Genomic DNA, 17898 nt, shown 5'->3' on the forward strand with positions numbered 1-17898 from the left:
TGAACCCTGCGTACCTCTCTTCACTTTTGACGTTGTTGAAGCAAAAATGACAACGACATTAAAATGTGCGCCTAGCGCGAATTTACTGATTCAATGCATAATGCGATGTTAGCGAAGTAGAAGCCTGCATTATGAACAGTCCGCAATTGGTTCAAATCTATAAAGACCGTGGTCGTGTTATTGATCCCTGTCCTGTCGATCCTTTTCGCTGAATCTTTATTTGTCGCAGCCGATCATTTCTCCTTTAAAACATCTGTATATTAACAAATTTTAAAAACGGAAATTAATAAGGTTGTAACAAATGAATATCTGATTTTTGTCAAACAAATAAAGTATAGGAAGAAACAGCGAAGATGGAATGAGATAATAACTAATGGAATTAAGAAGCAAAACACCAACGACAACAACAACATGAATTCGTAAGTTGCTCTTCCTGCATTAAAGATTTGATCAACCGTTTCGCTATTTTATATTCATAAATCTATCCCAGCAGCGTATGGAGCCCCCATGGGAACTAAATACGCGTCGCCATGAATTGAGCATCATTTAAATCTAATTCTCGATCCTTTTATAAAGTAGTTTGCATCATTTCGCATCTTAGGGAGCTAAGTTTCTCTGCATGCAAGTGGTGGCGTAATGTGCAAGGCTTCTTTTTAGGTCGTATAGTGTTACCCTCAACCCCGAAGGCAGCAACTCTATGTCCCTGTCTCAGTGATTCCGTGTGCGCTTTCTGCCGCAATAAATGTCTAGTAATGGCCGCTTTTATTGAGCTCGGCTGGTTTCGAATAGCCTTCATTTTCCTTTCTTTTTACTTCTCGCGTTCCAAGCGCTGGAGTTGTCCGAGGAGCCCACAGAGTGCCACCGCTGAGAAATTATTGACGCGTCTCCATCCTCGCTCATCTGCGGAACCTGCCACCACCCACGTCACTGCGGCGATTCGCATTGGAATCGGGTCCGGCTGCCTAGCGTTCGCCGCCATTTCCATCGCGAAGTGTGTTCGGAACTGGAGAGATAAAAACTCAACTGAAGGAGACGCTGCTCTCTGAATGACCACGGATGTCCTTTGCACCAGTGCTTAGGTTCGTCTTTCATTCAAACACGTCGGAAATGTCCCGGCTGCGTGCTGTTCCGCCCGATAACGTCATAAAAGGGACTCCCAGGGACCGGACCATTCGTTCGCGTCAGTGCGCTAGTTGTGGGGATAAATGTCAGCAGCCTTCTTGTTATGGTCAGAATGTGCGGCGGATTACAGATACTGTAAAACAATGGCCGAGCACTTATCGAAAGAAGAGAGAACTTTCGTTCATTAGTATTAGTTCTGAGCGTCGTCTCCGCATACAAAAAAAAAAAAAAGAAAAAAAGAAATCGCCATCTAAACATCCTGAAGAGCATGTTATGTGGAAGATCAGGGGCGCATTCTTCACCGAACTCTGGCCGTCTTTCTCCAATGCAGCTATGGAACTGGAGCTCGGAGATTATACTCCATTTTGAGTATTTTTAGCTTGTTTGTGTTCCCGAGACACAGTTCGCTTGCAATTGACTTGTCGCAACACACTGCTCCATTGTTTGTATTTCGTTGAATCATGTTGCGCAAGCACTAGCTTGCGGGTTTAATGAAGTAGATTATTTCTCCAAAAAACAACAACACAAAGAAATCTGAGTGACGCTTTCATTCTTGCTCTTCATGAGTGCGCATTTCCTTAACCTATGAAACTCACAAGGCAGAAGGGCGCACGTATGTAATGCCACCATGTTACCAATGGAATCTGAGAACAATTCCGATGAAATGGCGGCGCTTAACGAATTGCTGACGCTGTTCCGCGCAAACACTGCCGATTGTTACTTTGTCGATCTACAACCTGATGTATGAGACTCTGCCCTTCTCTTCCGTTTCGTGTTACCTAATCCAATAAAGCTTCTTGTTCCTTCGACAGGTCGACAGGTATCATTGCGGTGGTAGGTGACAGCCGTGAGAAATAAAGTCTACTACAAAGACCGATGAGAATGCTCCGGGAACTATGCATGCACAACAGGGCCTACATTGTTCCAACTATCTGTCCAGTCGAGTCATAGTGAAAGTCGCCTAATTAAAATTGAAGCATCGCTACCCGCATGACTGTGGGTAGCGCGAACTGCACGAGTAATGATAGCCAAAAGAACGGTTACTGTAACGCATATTTCTATTTATTAGCTCACTCCAGCAGAAAAGCAATACTACATGAATGCAGACAGTGCTCTAAGCTTCTCACTTTCTCGCTTCATTCAGCAGCAGCAGCTGGCCAACGACCTGCTTCACGAAAAGAGTAGTCTGTCAGAACGTTTCCGTGAAAAGCGACAAAAAGGGATACCAAATATGATCGCCTCTTCCACTGTACCTCGGCACACGTTAACGTAGGCAGTCTGTTTAACAAAAACAAACAGCATATAAAAACTAACTGTTTTGCTTCTACAAAGCGTTTACTCGTATTCCTGACCCTACACCTAATTCTGTTTCTAACTAAACGTACCGTTCCCGCCAATTAAAAGCTGTTACGGTAGGCTCACATTTCATTCCTTCCGGTGCACTTCTTTCTTGACACAGCCGACAAATAACAGAAAAATCTAAGAGAACATAAATCAGCTCGGAATGTTACAATTGTACGTACCCTTTGGAGTAAGGTATTCCGTGGAAGCGAGTGACGTCGTTCTTCGGCAGGGACACGCGGTGCATATGTCCGGCGAACGCACCGTATAACTACTGTTTTTAACCCAGCAATACCTCTGCACTCTGCTTCACTGGCCCTAGAGCTACAGCTTCCAGATTCAAACAGCGATTGGAAACTTAGCGACAATGCTAACCGCACTTACTCCAGGGGGAAATATACTCCGACGCACCTGCAACAGGAACACTCCACAGTTTTAAGGGTGCTCAGGGAGCACAGTAGGAAACCTGCGAGATCACGAATGAACAGGGGCTGTAGCATGCAGTTCCCCAAATCGTTTGAGCAGTATATGGCTTGAAAGTTGAGAAACAGATAATAGCGATTTCAAGTGGAAGACAGGAAAGGTACCCCACCACCATGATTATTTTCTTATTTTTGAGGAAAAGTCACTGACGTGTAATTATTTAACTGAACGAATTCCAAGAAATTCCTTCCTTCCTTCCTTCCTTCCTTCCTTCCTTCCTTCCTTCCTTCCTTCCTTCCTTCCTTCCTTCCTTCCTTCCTTCCTTCCTTCCTTCCTTCCTTCCTTCCTTCCTTTTCTTTCTTTCTTTCTTTCTTTCTTTCTTTCTTTCTTTCTTTCTTTCTTTCTTTCTTTCTTTCTTTCTTTCTTTCTTTCTTTCTTTCTTTCTTTCTTCCTTCCTTCCTTCCTTCCTTCCTTCCTTCCTTCTTTCTTCGCTGTTTGTTCATTGCTTCGCTCATTTAACTTGAAATTTTGTCCTCTTTGAATTACCGCCGGAGTCTCATAAGCCAATTCCGCTGCACAAGTTCTTTCCCCTGTATCTGCCGGGCACGCCACTGCCTCTTGAAGGGGTCTGTACAAAAGGATGTGAATGCGCTACAACGCTCTCAGGAAGCTTTGTCGCCCAGTTATGCCCACGATGTCAGCACCAGCTAGCGTCCCGCGGGTACGCGGGCGGAGGGGCGTTGCGATCCCTCGTCGGTGACGACAAGGCGTTCACCGCCTCCGCGCACTGCGAAGCTGCGTGGTGGCCGCCAGTCTGATTTATGGCTGTGACGGCGTCCGAAGGCCTCTCACTCTTTCGTTCTCTTTGCACTCCGGCAGTGCACGATGTCGGCTCCTTCGGCTGAACAGCGGAGGCGGTGTTACGAGCGTCGCGCCGTCGCCACCGGCGCCGTGCTGTCTGTGCCACTGCCAGAGCATCCTAGTAGGCCATTGAACCCGGCCCGTCATATCAGTTTGGACTCATCCTAGTCGGGGGTCCGAATATAACGACGCTACTCGAGAACGCAAAGCACAATGCGGAACAACTAGATGAAGCGCTCCCCTATGCGGCTGATTTTCTTTTGTCAGTGGCATGTGATCAATCATGCGAGTTCCACAGCGTAATGAGAAGTACGCCGACAGGTTTCTAACGCTTGCGGCGTTCATAGCGTTCTCCTGAGATATGTGCGCCACATTTTTCTAACTGCGATTTTTCGATAATTCTTGCCATTTGGAACCCTCGTAGAGAGTGTATAAAGACGGTAATTATAGTGGTTTGCTCTGGTGTCTGTGTAAACTCAATCTCATCGCTATCTGTTATACATCTTCTAACTTTGTAGGTTCATCTCAATTGCTTTGACACCGCTTCTCAAGCCGAAGTAATAATCACAGGAAAAAATGATGCGGTGTACCTTCCGACCTGCTGCCCTGTTCTCCTCTTGTTCGCTGGCCCTTGGGGCGACTGGCGCTGTTGTCTTCTCCTCCAGTTGACTTCTCGCTGAGGTTGCCACTCGTGGGGAAATAAACGTTGCTGACGGGAAAAGAACTCAACTGCACTATTTTTGTTTTTGGCAGTGAGTATTTTCACAGTAAGTATGTCGCTTCTATGCAATAAAAACCACTTTTCACAAGCAACACGCAACGTTTGGAATACACAAGTTTCATTTACATCTTTTTGAATGCGCTCGGTGAATCACTGCTCCAGCAGAAAAACAAGGGAAAAGTGGAGTATGTTGATGCCGCAAGTAGACCGAGGATGGAATGTTAACGTCAATGTACGGAGTGGCGTCTAGCATTATGTGACTGGCTTTCAGGCACGGGATGAGAGTTCTTGCTCCAGCTACACGAAGAATTCGATCTTGTGCCTGATGCCTTGTTCTTCATTCACTTCATGTGCCTCATATGTCCTTTACAAGGCCCCCATGACTTTCGGACAGGTTTGCACCGTTCAAACAGGCCACTGTATCGATGCTGCGCTGCGGGAACGCTATTTTCCAGGATTCCGCTAGCGGAGCACACTTGCCTCGAAACTGCAGGAAGTGCGAGTGTCACCGCTTGTTTAGACGTCAGTGTCATTGGAAGAGGCAGGAGTAAGTAGTTTTGTGTGGGCTCACTGTTCTTTCACCGTTCAATTCAAAATCAGGTTGTGAGGTCAGCTTCTACTCAACTCAGATTACCTTTCGACTACCCGGGTCTTTACCTTCGTTTGAGCCTGCGAAAAAAAAGACCATCGTTGTACGCGTGGCTCAGGATTACCCGTGCGCTGGTATATTCCCCTTTATCAAGTTCTGGTTTGGGGGTTTAACGTCCCAAAGCGACTCAAGCTATGAGAGACGCCGTAGTGGAGGACTCCGGAAATTTCGACCACCCGGGGTTCTTTTACGTGCACTGACATCGCACAGCACACGGGCGGCTTGCTTTTCGCCTCCATCGAAAAGCGGCTGCCGAGGCCGGGATTCGATCCCGCGCCCTTGGGAACAGTAGTCGAGCGTCGTAACCACTGCGCCACCCCGGCGGGGCCGTTATCCAGTTATAATAAATAACAACTTCGTTATCAAGTTCTAATAAATAACTAAGGAAAAGCGCACTTTACGCAGCGTACTGTAAACTCAAAACCACCCAAAAAGAAGCGAATGGCCGCCGCCTATACAGCGCACACTTGAAAGGGTGGTTATTTATCCTCAGAAAAAGCGTATCTGTTTTACTGTGCATGTTGAGCACAGCCAGATCTCGCGACTGTTGTAAAACATCAGATGATATACGTGCTAATGTACTTTCAACTTAGCGAACCACTCTGTGCTTACTGGGGCCGAATAGAATCCAAATAATTGCATCCCGCGTGAAAAGAAATTTTAAACAGCAAGCAGCCACTTAGCGAAGTATCTTGGGATAAGTTTTTTAGCAGAGATCCATTTCCGGTTTTGTACGTTTGTACAGAGGTGAATTGGCCAGTCGGCAGGCTATAGTGTTTCCCGCTTATTAATCTCTCCCTGGCACGATCACAAACATAGGACGATGCGCTGCACACCTATGGACGCGTCACAATTGGCTGCTTCGTGCTACGGGCTGTTTTCAGCCGCGTAAGCAAACGCGGGGGTTGCCAAGGCAGCCAGTTAGCATGCCACAGTAAGAGCAGTGCTGTCTAACGCGCCATTTCTTTTTTTTGTGTGTGTGTGTCTGTGTATGTGTCGCCATGAAATAAAAAAGTAGAGAGGTTCAACGCTGCTGAACCAAATGTGGAGCTAAAACTTTGGCTGCGGGTAACCGAGCGCTGCATCGAACACAACCAGCTTTCTGATGAACGCATCAAAGTTCATCGGCGTTGTATGCACAACCCACTTTCATGCCTGTTATGAACGTGCCTGCGTAGCTTAGGGGTTCCGTAAATTCAAATGTCATGACAGCCTGATTCTGGCGTCACGCTCCCAAATGAAAGGAGAGGCCCGAGTTGGCGCTCTTTCAAGCATTGGCGAAATACAGGCGAAATGCTCAAGGGTAGAGTAGTGTAGTTTTTTGCTACTACATGTCCCCCTCCCTCTCCAGCCTTCTCCAGCTACTAGCGTTATTCGATAGTTGTCTTTAGTCAACTTCTCCAGTGCTGTACTGTATCCGAGACAAGAGTTGCTACAAGAGTTGCTATCCGCAGTGGTGCGCTGTGGGGATGCAGTACTATAGGCGCCCGCTGGCGTTTCTCGCATGACAAGGCGTCCGATGTGCCGGGCCTCGCGCGCGCGAAAAAGACGACGTCGCCAGATGCAATATTGTTTATGAAAACCCCCGGAAGTGCTCCTGTTGCCATCGCCTAGTATTATTAGACTGAAGGCAAAATTTTACCGGGGCAGCGGCGGCGACCTGTCTGTGACGTGACGTCGGGACGATAAATCATACGACGCGAGTCACCTGTAAGAGGTGCAAAAAAGAAAAGAAGAAAATGATAATAACTTCAGTGAAGAAGGGTTTTAAAGTAACGGCGAAATTGTTTGCTCAGAACAGGAAGTACACAAAATGTACTGCAAGAGAGCGGGCGAGTGAAGGGCTTAAACTCCGAGGCCAGAGAGCACCCGAACCGTGCTCGCCCAGGTATAGCTGCTCGTCGATCAAAAGTTGTCAGCCTTATTTTTCTGGTTGTCTGCCAGTAGTGGCACCGTGTCTAAATGAAAAAGTGGCTCAAGTTGTTATGGTGTTTTGTTTTTGTTCAACTGTGGTGGGGTTCAAATGGGGACACCAGGCTTCTGCAGACTAAACACAGACTGCCGCTGCCGCATGCAGTAAGTGTACGCAAATATATAAAGGCGACTATATGTGGAAATCCTATCTTAGCAACAGCGCCGCTCAACTTGTTTTAGCTGCTCAAAAACGCTATCTTAGTTGTTGTTGTTTTTTTTTTTTTTTTTTTTTTTTCAGCAAAGCGTAATGCAGGTGCTGTCTTCAGCGAAGCGGCTGGCTAAGCCCACTCTCCGGTCTAAAGTTGCTCATCTTGGAAAGAAGACACATTAGAGCAGAGGCGCTTAAGTGCGTTTAGTTTCATCGCCCAACATACAAAAGCCTTTATTCGGTGATTTAAATAGACAGTTCAGAACCATCACATAAGTAGTTGGGCTAAATCTCCTGTGTACGCTTGGAATTCTGATTTTGAGGAACAGATGAGCATCGTCTTGGTATCGGAGGGAATAGACTGCTCTGTGATGATACTTTGTATAATCTGGCAAGGATTTTCTATAACCGGTATGCTTCCTTAAAACTATACAATAAGCCAAGGCGCCGTATGTTGCAACGCCAGCGTCTACGACCTCATGCTGGCATACCAGAGTGGAATGCTGTCCTGTAGGGCCACAAAGGAAGGTCAAAGAGACGCTTTGTACTTGTCGTGTTACGTCATTTCTGACGTCACTGTGTTAGGAACAATCATCGTGGCGTCTTGCGCGGTGTACATGGTGCATTACGCTGTAGAAATGTCTCAATAAACAACACACGGATTTGTTTCGTGGCAACAGTTGCACCATTAAAATCGTGGTAGATCGTTATCTCGGCTTTCGTAAGCGTACAACTTCCCATACTAAACAGAAGTTCGCAATGCAAGTCGTACCACTACGGATCTTACCACTACGTCTAACGCGACAGACGCACAAAACAGATCCTGAAGCAAGCGTTGAGAAGAGGATTCTTCTTTGGCCTTCTCGGGCAACCGTAACCCTCCTCTTGCCCTGGCCACCTTATGCAGGTCACTGTATTATGACATCATAACCTTTCATTCGCACTCTGCTTCTGCGGTTATTTTCTTTCCGGTTTCCCTATAGGAAGTAGCATACCATTATTATGTTACCGCTAGCCGTTATCTCTTAATTTCCGCTTGCTGAACTTTACTTTTCAGGCTCTGTAATTGGGAGCGAAATTGAAAACATTCCTCCGCATGCCTAAACTCTCATGCCGCCCCTGCAAGCAACCCTCCAGATAAGGCTTGGAAGCCTTAACTACTTTGCTTAGTGACCCGCACACACCCAACCTGCAGTCTCAACCGTATTTGCTCAGACTATCCTAATTGATCGTTTAATCAATCAACTAATTAGTTATAATATCCAAATAATAATCAATCATTTTTGTGCCAATCAGAGTGGTGCTAGGAGCGCAATCAAAAAGCCTCCGGGACATGGAGTGGGCACTTTCCCAGATAAGGAGGAAGTCATTCCAGTGCCATGGCCAGGCTAAGTACATATTCCTCCACAGTCATCCTGACAGGGACAAAGAACATCTTCTCAGCACCGTAAATTTCTTATGTTGCGAAAAGGGTATAGTCCATGTATCTTGGAAACAGTCTGGTTGCTGTTTTCCTAAGGGCGGGCTTGAAGCAGGAAAAAAAAAAATAGAGTTATGCTTCGCGACTTTGCACTAGAGGCAATGTGCGCTGACTGGTATATTAGCCGCCGAAAAGTCTTCATCGTCAGAAGGCTGCGGCCCAGCCGCCCCATTGTTGGCCACATTTAGGCAGGGAACGAAGACTGCTGCTTTTCTGTCTGTATTCCGCTTTACTCAATTTTGCCGTAGTGATGCCGTAGTGGAAGGTTCCGGAAATTTCAACCACCGTTTGGTATTTGACGTGAACTGACATCGCACAGCCACGGGCGCTTTGCTTTTCGCCTCCAATGCCGCCGGGATTCGATCCTGCATCCTTGGGTTCGGCATACGTGTGCCCTAAAATCTGAACCACCGCGGCGGTGCCATTGGCTGACTGTCTAGTGTGAGGGTACATCCTAGTAGCCGAAAACAAAAGACGGACCGTTTGAAGATCGATATGGTGGCCACCATCTTCAATAAGCATGTCAGGGGATTAATTACTGTAGATACAGCGAGTGTGGCTCATTTTTAACATAATTTTCGGACCACCGTGACCGTCTTGAACAGACTTGTGGAAGCACCAGAGTCCTGTTCTTCTCATACCATGGCGCGTTGAGGTAGCTTTTAGAGCCCGCGTCGACGACAGGAGAAGAACTCATTGTTAGCTTAAGCTAATGACGGAATGACATTTATGTAGACGCATCCCTAACAGACAACGGGCAAGCAACAGCCTGGGTTTACTAGCACCCATCTTACAACGGCTCCCGCACTCGTTACGCCTCATGGGTTACTCAGACCGATGGTGACTTTCTGGTGCTTCATGGTGCGCTAAAATACATTCAGTCGAATGTTATATCAGCCATGGGCCAAACCTCACTCCAAATTGTGCTCATAAAAGACTGTCATGCCGCCACGCTTGAACTAAATGAACCTACTTCTACCAACATAATCATGACCAAGCTCCATCGCACTGTATCCATGTTCGAAGAGCATGACCATTGCATTCGTGTTGTATGGACTCCAAGCAACGCTGACGTTGGTGAAAGAATGAGTCCGCTCATGAAGCAGCCAGGGACCACTAACTTCTACTCCTCCGCTGGACTCCGTCGATTAAGACACCCCGTGTGTGGCTCCCGAAGCTCCATGCAATCAGATGAACATTTTCACCCAACATTCTTGATTGAACCACCTCAAGAACGCAAGTTGCCGCCAGCTTCATGACGCCACCCCTCAGGGTTTTCTAGCGGACACCCCCAAAGTTTCTCGGGCTGGAGAGATGCTAATGGTGTCTACATCCTCACATTCTCTAAAAATGGCTAGCGCTGCATCGCCCGCGATCGCTACTGCCGACTTCTCCAGTCCACAGCTTACTGAAATGCCCGTACAGCCATCTTGCTTGCAACCCAGACCTATTTCATCTGTTATGGCGCTGCCCCTTCTTTGATCGATGCATGGACGCCTTGGTTGCAAAACATGGCACAAACACTATCGTTTTCAATCAGCTTATTTATCTGGGCCTTCACAGCATTAAGGAGGACCTTCTTGTCTAGGGTAGACGAAGTGGCCTTATACAAGTAGTGTGAAGCGGGACTTCTCACCCTACTTAGTGGATGTCTCCAAACTTGACTCAGACTTTTTTCCTAGAGTTGAACTATTACCTCAACTACCTTTTTCGCCTTCTTCCTCATCCCTAACTATGGCCCCAGGCCTTTCTTTATTAATAAAAATTCATTCATTTATTCATTCATTCATTCATAATTTCATATGCATGATGTTTGCAGGCAGGCACCGTGCTCACGCCACCTGGCTTTGGCCGTAATGAATTCACACAGCACCTCGCGAGCGCTTCTTTCAATGCTTTGTGGCTGCCGCGCGCAGCAGTAAAATCAGTATTTTCGCGCGTAAACCGAGCGCGCGCTTATTTTTTGCCCGTTTCTGCAAGTGCGCCGCCTTTTGTGCCTTCCCTCCTCGCGTCGCGCCCGCTATCTGTAGCAACAGAACCGTGCTGGCGCTTCCGAAAGAAGATTCGTTCCCGGAAGAAGGCTTGAACCCGGCACGACGCACCGTGAACTCATTCTATAGAACGCTCCCCATGTGTCGATACGAGGTCGAACACACCTCCTTCCAGCCACTGTGGTGCGGTGGTTAGGGCGCTCGACTACTGTGCCCAAGGATGCGGGATCGAATCCCAGCGGCGGCGGCCGCTTTTCGATGGAGGAGAAACGCTATAGGCGTCCGTATGCGGTGCGATGTCAGTGCACGTTAAAGAACCCCTCGTGGTCAAAATTTCAGAAGCCCTCTAATACGGCGTCTCTCATAGGCTGAGTCGCTTTGGGTCCTTAAATTTCATAGACCAAACCAAACTGAATACACCTCCGAGAGAGCAAAAGTGCGCGAACAGGGAAGCGAGATTACCATAGAGCCGTCAACGTAAACCAGACTCCTTGTTCCTGGGAGCCGTTAGTAATTTCAAAGCCCATTGAATACTGCAAAGTGTCAATCTCGTGATTGCAAACTTGAAAAAAAAAAAAAAAAGAAAGAAAGAAATGGCACAGAACATGTACCGACGCGCGAAACAAAGCAACGCCAGGACTTGGCCAAAGGTGGTGCTTGTCAGTCATTAACGGCCCGCATTTACCCACTCCCAGGTGTACTGCGCATTGCCGTTATTCTAAACCAGGTTGCGGCAGTATAAACCCACGTACACGCGACGCTCCGATTGCTTGCCAAGCTCGTTTTCGACCATCACCTACATCGCCTACATAGACGCGTAAAAGGACTGAGGCCGCTGCTGTGGCCTTACCAGATTGCTCGCGCTGGTCAGGTCAAGGCATGAACCCTGGTCACTATACATGAATCCAATACAAGCGCAGCCAGAGAGACCACCTATGTGATCACCAGTGTACTGGTCCTCGTAACCTCGAAGTTTAATTCCAATTTAAAAAAAAAAAAAAACAAAGCACATATTCTATTCTTCTTAAAATCTCCCCCAACACTCCTCAGCACCTCAGACATATTGAGGACTAAAAACGTTATGTATTATATATTTTTAAAATAATAAAAAATGCATACAAATTTAACTCTTGTCCTGAAAATTGGCAGTATTCATACCTATATTATGACGCGGCTCGTTAAGGTGCTGTCGGTGAAGCTTGTTAGCTTTTTCTGCGGATTATCCAGGGTTTATTATTTATTCCGTGAAAAACTTCTCCCTGTTCTACTCTTTTATAATGTTGGGCAATTTTGATGCGTTACAGGGCTCCAAAAATGTACCTCTTTGAAATGGCAAAAATCGTATTTCCTACCTCGAATGAAATACTTACTTTTTTTTTTCTTCTTTTTTTTTTTTTTTTTTTTTTGCCGAGGAAACTATAGCGGATCTCGGAAAACTGTGGTTTCTACTTTGTGTCGAGACATTTTCGCACGCTATATAAGAATTGAATTAAAAAATAGGCACGGGACGTCAATTACAGCTTTTATCTGAACACACCCATATGAAAAATAGCCGCTTATTTTGTACTCAATACAATAACTGCAAAACATGGGAAGTGGGTATGTTGAACAGAATGGCTCCATCAAAGCACGAATGCTAGTCAAAAAGAACGTGGCGTGGAACGAAACAGAAGGATATGAAGATTGTTTTTAAAATCTGCGCCAAACCCAGAAATCTAAACAGACAGATTGCTCTCTTATGGCAAGAAGATCTATGCATCTTTATTGTGCTAAATCTATGCAATAAAAAACGGCTTTAATCACTAGAAAACCAATGCACAATTACAAAAAAATGAGAAGGGTTCAATGCTGCTGAATGGAATGCAGAGCGAAAGCATTAGCTGCGGGTGACAGAGCGTTCTTCTTACTCTTCTACTTCTTTTTCTTCTTCTTCTTCTTCATCTTCTTTTTCTTCTTCGTTTTCTCGTAGCTACGCCTTTTTTCGACGTAGCTGCGGCCACCAGAGGTCTTGAAACCATACCGCAATGTAGCTTTCGCTGCAAGCATAGCCATAACCACCTGATGTAGGTATAAAAACGAGCCAAACCAACTTGTGACAGTCTTCTTTGTCAACCCGAGGGCATAGCTCGAACTGTTTTGAGCGTGGTCTAAGTTATGCATCCCCAGCGCTTCCTTCTTGCCGACAGCTGAGCATACAAAGGGATTGGTGGGAGAACTGAACCCTGAAGACCGCGGTTACGAAAGGGTCATTGGGGCCATGGCAAGGAAACTTAATTTTAGACTTAATTCTAAAGACGAGTTTTTGAACGCAATTTTTTCACACATTGTGTAGCTGCAGCATAACAATCACTACATTCACAAATCTTCCCTCGCAAGATTGTAGGTTTTTTTTTTTTTTTCGCTATTTAATAGCGTTTTCATGTTTGCCAACATGTACTTGCTTCATTAAAATTCAGAATCGTCGTCTTCAAACAGCACTGATCTGAGGGAAGCTTAGAAATCACAGTTATTCTGAAATATTTACTTTCAGGGACGTTTGAAATTGTACCACTGCTTCCTGCTTGTTTAATAAATTTCACCTGCTTTTATTGAACGTGCAACAAAAAGAGCTACAGCCGATCGCAGGATGTGAATAACAGATGTGACATTGTACAGGCTGTGCGGCCTACTGTTCGCTTGGCACGCGAGCTCAATACGGACACGAAAGACGATGCAAGCTCTTCGTCTCCGAAAAAAAAAGCTTTTCTGTATGGAAGGCTAGCACAACTAAATGGTGCAACCAAAGGCAGTGCGAAAAGATGTTGCCCTTTCATGCGTGGGTGATGCTTCGCCTCCTTTTTTACTTATTTTTCATCTGCGCTTTAAAAGCGAGAAACGTAAATCCTTTAAGTGTACGAAGTGCAGATGCCTTAAAACAGCCCACAGAGGATTAAAAAAATAAACATATTGAATGAAATAAAAGGTGAAAATCGGATGTAATGGATGTTGGGCCTGGTACTGGGCGACCGCGGAGAGAATAACTCCGGTTATTTTGGGCGCGAGAGGAGGTGTGCGGGGAGAGGGAAGGAGGTGATAGCATTTGTCTCTTACACGACTCTAGGTGGTGGCTAGAATTGAAACAAAATGAGATATTCTGAAAATGGACCCAGGCGGAGGAAAAGCAACGAACGAGAAACCCAGTTCCAAGCCCACTGTTCCCTTCAACAAATACACATACACACGGGAAACGCATTGATACATTTATCTGTGGATGGGAGCTATATTAGTTTTTTTTTTTTTAATTTTGATCCTACATATTTCTTAATTTACAGCGTCATAGTCTCCTTTCGTGCTACCAGGATGGTGGCACTATGGCTTCAGTTGGGGAACCGCGGGCCGCTTCCAGTGCTGGCGCCCGTCGACACGTACAAAAGACGGAGCGTACTATAAAATTTTGAGAGAAAAGAAACAGTTGAGAGAGAGAGAGAGACGGAGGGAAAGCGAGATGCCATTAGAATTCGCGGTCATGCTGCCGCTTCCGAATGAAACGCGGCCTGGTGCGGTCCTGTACACGCCACACACACAAATAGATTCGAGAAAGTGAATTCGAAGCCCCTGCGGGAGAGACGGTCGGCGGTGCGGAGGCAGTTTGAATAAAGTATGAGGGTCTGCTGCAGGTTTCCTTCGGAGCTTTTTACCTTCTCCTGGCATCCCCCACCTTCTCCTCACCTCTTAGATTTGAGGCGCCCAGCCCTTGAACGCATGCGGAGGAGCGTATATACCGCGGTCTGCAGATGTGCCTTACACGTGCGGTGCGCGCTGCTACGGAGGCTAAATTTGATTCTCTCGGAAAGCTCCCCTGCTGTGGGGGCATCTTCCGGAGTCGATCGAGCAGTGGACGAGTCCATAGAAAGTCGCTCGTCAGACTCCGCACGTCGGCGGTAACACGAGAAGAACGCATAGCGTTGCTGCATTTGAGTATATCTTAGTGTGTTGCCGCCTCCCTCAATGAGGTGTATATACGCCCTTTGGAAAATTCAGCAAAACGAATTCCAATCTAAATCGTGTTTGCATGCTAAAATTTCTCCAAATATTCATGCTTTCAGAAAAGAACATTCGATTTGAACTCCTGGCCCCCAAGTCTCTCCTCCTTTTTGTGCTATGTTATGAGCGGTCTTTTATTGTTTTGCTTTTGGTATTAAAATGACAATTGTTTGTTTATAGCACCTTACTGCAATTTCTTCGTGTTTTTATGTGTTGGGTAAATTTGTTATTTGCGGATTCATTTGCGCTGGTGTAATTCAATTTTGCCTCAAAATAGTTTTTATTCCAATATCATTATTAAAATTTAAAAAAGTTCCATCTCCAGCTAGGGCCGCTGTCAGTTTTCAGTGCCTGCTAAATAATTAATAAAGGTAACATAGAGCTGCTGAGCGGAGATTGCCGCCGATGCGAGGATGACGTCACAGCCGAGAGAATAGCCTTGTGCATTGTCGACTCGCTCGCTGGTCGCTGCTTATAGATGTGCTTGCGTGTGCACCGTTGACCTTAAACTACGTGCTCGTCGCCTTAGTTGAGACGGCGCCTAGACGACGTGTAAGATTTCTGCCCATTACGCTCCCGTCCACTCTCTTTAGTTTCAGTTAATCTCGACACATTTCCTGAAAGCTAAGTCATCCAAGCTATCGATCACCGCCTTTGATAATAATTTTGAAGCGGTAGCTTCACTACGTCAGCCAGATCGAGCCTTCAGCGTCGGTGGGCGCCTGAAAGAGCGCCAACTCGGGCCTTTCCTTTCATGCGGGAGGGTAACATTAGAATAAGCCTGCGATGACATTTGAATTCACGTTACCCATATACGCCACTGGTAGGAGCTGCCAATTAGGGTCTCTCCTTTCATATGGGAGGGTGATTTCAGAATCAGCCTGTCAAAACCCTTTGCATTCACCTTACCCCTAATGCGGGCAAGTCCATATGGCTTGGTTAAAGCGGGACTTTAGCGGGACTGGTAGCTTACGCTCTTGTGTCATAACCCTTAAAGGCTGCAGCTTAAGTGTCCCCAATAATGTAGTGCGGTGCACTGTTAGGATGTGATAGGGGAATAATGTAACAGGCGAAAGAAGCTTCCGCTTCCATCCTGGTTTAATTCTATTTTTAGAGTAGCATTTTTGAGCACAACGCTCCTTTCTTACAGCCTAAATAATTTGCAGAGCTCAGACAACGCTTCATTAAAGCGCTGCTACAGTGCTGTCATTACCTATCACTCGAAACAAACCTAAACTCTTGCACTGTACGCTGTGGCAGTTTGGTGCGACTGGCCAGGCAGAATAAATCAATGTGTAGGCGTTGCATTGCGCTCCAAGTGGCTGTCACCTACTGCATCAGCCACATATATACACAACCGCAGAGGGATGACTCAGAGGAGAAAGCAGAATGGAAACGAGACAAAACATTCACAGCTGCGGAGCTGAAGTAGAGGATTAACCAACGTGTTCTTAAACAGGAATATTTTGATATTTCTGGTCACTATGAGTCAAAAACTTTGAGATCGCTAAACTTCAGCCTTTAAGGGCAGTACGCGACTTCGTTATCGGGTACCGTCCGCTTCTCACGTTCACTAGGTCCGCCATTACTCAGCTTGAACGAACTACCCTTCGGGGTCTATCATACAGTTGATATGCCGTCAATAAGCCGTGAAGTTTCAGACTTTCCCGCATTATCTATCGATATTCAGCAAGACTACCACCAGATTCATCCGCCCTTCTTTCCCTCCGCCAGATTGCTTGGACATTATGCACATGCACGAACGTCTAGCATGACAGTTTCTCCGTGCACGGAGACATCTTTTTTGTTTGTTTAACAAACTTCGCACTGACAGCTGTACTCTATTAGTGTACGGCGGAACCCAGCCAGGCAAGGCCAATAGATTATGTACACAGCAAACCGTAAACAAACAGTGCACCGAGTTGGTTACCTATATTGCTGATAATTTATAGTAGCGAATGTTTTTTTCTTTTTTCTCCAGCCGGGCAGAGTAACAGGACGCTGTGTGCTCTTGTATCTCATATCCCCGAGAAAAAACGAAGTCCACTCCTTCCACCCAGAACCGACGCGTCTCTTTTGACCTGCTGCAGGTTCTGAATAGGCTGCCTTACATAGGCAGACGGATTTCACCGAGACGCATTTGCCAGGGCGTTTCTGACGATGCTGAAAATGTATTATATGCGTAAGCCCCTGAACCTGGACAGCACTGGTAAGTATCCGTATTTAATTAATCTGAGTTATGATTTACGGCCAATCTACACTCCGCAGCATCGGTCAGGGCCCAGGAAATGACTTTCACTTACTGATTAAGTGATTAAGCACACACCCATGCATGGACCACACGCAGTCACCGATAACGCAGGTGTAGGCCCGTGTGCCAGTTTTCGTCGTGCAAGTTTTCTGCTGACACGATGTGCTCGCAAGTGAGACTAAACCAGAGGCCCCCTGTTTGCACTGCCCTCTGCGATGCTATCATGCTCGTAGCTCTGTAAGAGAAGGAGCCCGCCGTGAAGCGCACAGCGTCTGCTCCTCCCAACCCATGGGCTCCAGGAGGACGGCTCGTCCCTTCCGGGTTAGCGAGACAGAGACTGCGATACAATCTGAAACGAAAGCGGCCGAGAAAGGGTTGCGTCGGAGGGAGAAGACGGGGGCTCCCCCCGTCTGCTGATGCGGCGAGACAATTTCTCGGGGGCGTTCCGTCTGGCTGCATTCAGGTATGCATGCTCCCAGCCATGGACGCGTGCCAAAAGCGACGACGCCGCCGCCGTGAGCAGTGAGACCCACTTTTATTATTCTTTCATCAGCTACGCGGCTGCTTCCCACATCAGACGCCCCCTTGCGTCGTAATTACTCCGCCGCCTTCCTTCCCTCCTCGTGTGCGTCGATTTCGCCAGCCTCCGCGTAGTATGTGGGGAAGAAGAGGCCTTCCTTCGCGTGTCGATCGACGCTCGCTGGTAATGCTGCTGCTCTGTGGTTGATTGCGCACGATCTGCGCCTTCCGCGCAGATGTCGGTCGGTTCGCGTTCAGCACCTTACTCTCTGGCCGACAGGTGCGTTTATCCGGCGCTCTCTGGATGAAATTTTGTTATTCTGTAACCACGACAAGTTACTACGGTCACGCTGCAAGCACCACAAAGATGTATTGTTATAAAGAACGTGTCTGGT

This window comes from Amblyomma maculatum, chromosome 3 (genome assembly GCF_055883805.1).
Source record: "Amblyomma maculatum isolate TAMU_Amacu chromosome 3, ASM5588380v1, whole genome shotgun sequence".
Classification (NCBI taxonomy): domain Eukaryota; kingdom Metazoa; phylum Arthropoda; class Arachnida; order Ixodida; family Ixodidae; genus Amblyomma; species Amblyomma maculatum.